Raw genomic sequence first — 4,077 nt, 5'->3', positions numbered from 1 at the left:
CCCTGCGGCCACCTCCGGCGCCGGTGCCCTGCCGGGTCCGCCCGTACTGGGCGTGCGCCCGCTCCGGTGCGTCTGACGCCCCCGCCCGCTATCGGCGCCCGATTGGCCCCTATGGGCCACAGACATGTGGGGCCCGGCCCCAGAACGGTTTTATAAAAAAAAAAGAACCAAAAAAAATATATATTAAATAAATAAATAATAATTAAATTAATTAATTAATTAAGGAATTAATTAAGTTAATTAATCATAGTTAGATTAACCTAATTAACTAATTAGTTTAATCAAACAGTAATTAGATTAGTTAAACATTAATTAGTCTAAACAGTCAATGACGAACGGGACCCACCTGTCGGGTTGACCAAGTCAACCCTGTTGACTGCTGACGTCAGCATGACATCATGCTGACGTCATAAATTCATTTTCGAATTAAATAATTAATTAATTAAATTCCAGAAATTAATATAATCTTTAGAAAATCATATCTTTTAATCCGTAACTCGGATTAAAATATTTTTAACATGAAAGTTGCTCAGAACGACGAGACGATTCCGGATACGCAACCCGTTCGTCCGCCACACCCCCCTAACCTATCGAACTCGCAACTTTCCCCCCCTCCGGCTCCTCTGCCCGAAAACACGGAACTCCGGGAATACTTCCCGGATGCTTCCCCCCTTCACCGGTATCACCTCCTACCGCGTAGAACACGTCCAGCTCTGCCTGTTATCCTGTTATGCACTTGCTTGCTATGTATTTACTGTTTCTCCCCCCTCTTCTCTCCGGTAGACTACGAGACCGACGCTGCTGTTGACCAGTTCGACTACGGAGTTGACGACCCCTCTCTCTTGCCGGAGCAACCAGGCAAGCCCCCCCCCTTGATCACCAGATATCGCCTATTCTACTCTATACTGCTTGCATTAGAGTAGTGTAGCATGTTACTGCTTTCCGTTGATCCTATTCTGATGCATAGCCTGACATTGTTGCTACACCTGTTGATACCTTACCTGCAATCCTAAATGCTTAGTATAGGATGCTAGTTTATCATTATTGGCCCTACATTCTTGTCAGTCTGCCTTGCTATACTATTGGGCCGTGATCACTCGGGAGGTGATCACGGGTATATACTATACATACATACATACTATACAGATGGTGACTAAAGTCGGGTCAGCTCGAAGAGTACCCGCGAGTGATTCACGGATTGGGGGCTGAAAGGACCTTTGTCCCGACGGTCCTCTGTGTGGATCTTTGTGGCGGAGCGACAGGGCAGGTTGAGACCGCCTAGGAGAGAGGTGGGCTTGGCCCTGGTCGGCGTCCGCGGTTGCTTCATAATAACACGCTTAACGAGATCTTGGTATTTGATCTGAGTCTGGCTACGAGCCTATACGCACTAACCATCTACGTGGGAGTAGTTATGGGTATCCCGACGTCGTGGTATCAGCCGAAGCCCTGCAGACGTCAGCGACGGAGCGGCGCGCGCCGGATTGGAACGTAAGCCTGCTCTTGTATTAAGGGGGCTAGTTCTGCTTTCGGCCGCGTACGCAACGTGCAGGTGTGCTATGGGCGATGGGCCCAGACCCCTGTGCGCTTAGGTTTAGACCGGCGTGCTGGCCTCTCTGTTGAGCACTTGTATTGTTGCTTCCGCTGACTCGTCTATGATCGAGCACTTGTATTCGAGCCCTCGAGGCCCCTGGCTTGTATTATGATGCTTGTATGACTTATTTTATTTGTAGAGTTGTGTTGTGATATCTTCCCGTGAGTCCCTGATCTTGATCGTACACATTTGCGTGCATGATTAGTGTACGATTGAATCGGGGGCGTCACAAGTTGGTATCAGAGCCGACTGCCTGTAGGAATACCCTTTCCAACTCCTCGGCCGAAGTTGAGTCTAGCCATTGCAAAACTTTTACTAACTTGGCTGTGTGCCTTACGGGCCCACGTCGCCATTGGGTGGTATTAGGATCTTTTACTCCTCGACCTTTACTCTGGGACTCTGACATCTCTTCTATTCGGGTTAAATGAATTTTACTAAATCTAACATTAGGATCTCGTTATCATTTTCACCCGGAGAGCCCCTTATTATTGATGATCGTCTGCTGCACCAGAAGATTCCGAAGATACTCTACGATGTGCTCTCGAGACTATGTGCCATCGCTTTTGCAATTCACTTCCATCGATAAATCCCTCTGGATAACTACTTACACCTATCGTTCATATTGTCATCCCCAGTTGCTTTTGTTATTACAAAATGTCCTGAGATACTCTTCGGTATTCCGAGAATTCTTTACGCTTACTGCCCTGCAGTTCCTTGCTGCATGAATACCCCTACGGATAATTACTCGCGCTTGCCGAGTATCCGCTCATCCCCAGTTGTTCTTGTGTTTCACAAAAGTCTTCAAAATAATATTCGATCTTCCGAAAATCCTCTGGAGCCTTTGGCTCTTGAAATTCTTGCTTGCTTGCATTATGGTTAATCCCATAACTCTCGTAGTCTTATTGACATTCCTTGTCATTATCATTTTTGAGTCTGTTGACTCAATATGTTTGCGAATACACGCAATCATCCTTGATCCTTATAAGTTACTTTTCCGGCTGAGCTGCCATTCTTTTAACTGGAATTGGTTCTCGACCAATCCAATTGTCGTTGATTGTACCATAAGGCTATTCAACTTATCCATCCCTAATCAGAGCATTGCTTCTGACCCCTTGATTTGGAAATCATAATTCCTTTGCATTTGACAATTGAGTTAGTCAGTTGTTTCTATAATCTGATCTTCTTGCAATCTTCTTCCTCTAGTTGAGTACCGATGCTCACGTCAGATCCCTTGTGGACCACCAGATCCTTTGTTGGATTTTATCTGACAACGCCCTTCATATTCAATAACCTTGTGAGCCTTTCCTCTGATACATAATGCCTTTGGTAAATTGTATCCTCTGCTCTCTTAACCATGCTCTGTCTTCGAGCTTGAGTTAATTACTTCTAAAGATTCTGGTATATGATTCTAAGATGCCCCGATGGGTTGAACCTATGCCTTCCTTAATAGGTGTGAACTCGAAAGTTTTCACGAGTCGTACTCTTCTGGTATTTTGCCAGATAGAATTTCAAAACTACAACTTCATTGAGCGCGAGAAGTGAATGAAAGGTTGTGCATTGGAGAAGTGGGAGTCGACCTTGAACTTTGTGTTCATGCCCATGGACACGATACACATCTTCTCATCGAAGCTTCTTTTAAAATTAATTATTCCATTGATATAAGATCATCTTATATCTGGGGTCTGGCCTTTTTGCAATCTTGGTTCCGACCATGTTCTCCTTTAAATACCATTTCTCGTGCAAGTTTAAGCACTTGTCTTCTGCAGAGCAATGCCCCAGTCCAACCTCTACTTCGATCTGTCATCGAGTATTACCCCATGGTATCTCGAGATTATTATGGAACTGCCTAAATTTTTATGAGTTCATCAAGTAATACCTTCTCACTGATTCAATTTTTTCACGGGCTCTGAGTTATTAAAAACTCAAAGACACCGATAACTGAATCGAGTTCGCATTGCGAATCAACAAGTATTTGAACCCATCACTGCTTACAAATTTATTAATCCTTCAAGTCGTTCCTAGCCTGATCGGCTATATCATTATCGAGCTAATTTTAACTGTGCTACCCGGTCCTTCTTCCGGAGCACAACTTTCGATGATGAGCTAGACTTACGTCGATCTTCCTTGTCATATCATTTCGCTTTGAACATCAAGCTTGATTTCGAGTTTGTGTTGTACCCTTGGTTCCAATAACCTTTCACTTCATCATTACTTTGACTTGATGTCGTCGCCGATCGATTACATCTTCATGAACTCTCACGACAACGGTGTCGTGATCATCAACATTCTGAGTTCATCCAGGATATCAATTGAATTCATGATGAGAAATACCATCCTTGCCCTCGATGAATTGTATTATCATCGACCACTTTATTGCCTTCCCACCAACACAAGCTTGTTCATGTTTGGTGTTATACCTTGAGTTCCTTGCTATCCTGCAATTGTTCTTCTTTACCTTGGAGTATTACCATCCTTTATGTCAAGAA

The sequence above is a fragment of the Triticum dicoccoides genome, chromosome 2A (genome assembly GCF_002162155.2).
Source record: "Triticum dicoccoides isolate Atlit2015 ecotype Zavitan chromosome 2A, WEW_v2.0, whole genome shotgun sequence".
Taxonomy (NCBI): domain Eukaryota; kingdom Viridiplantae; phylum Streptophyta; class Magnoliopsida; order Poales; family Poaceae; genus Triticum; species Triticum dicoccoides.
Note: the sequence above shows the minus strand (reverse complement) of the source record.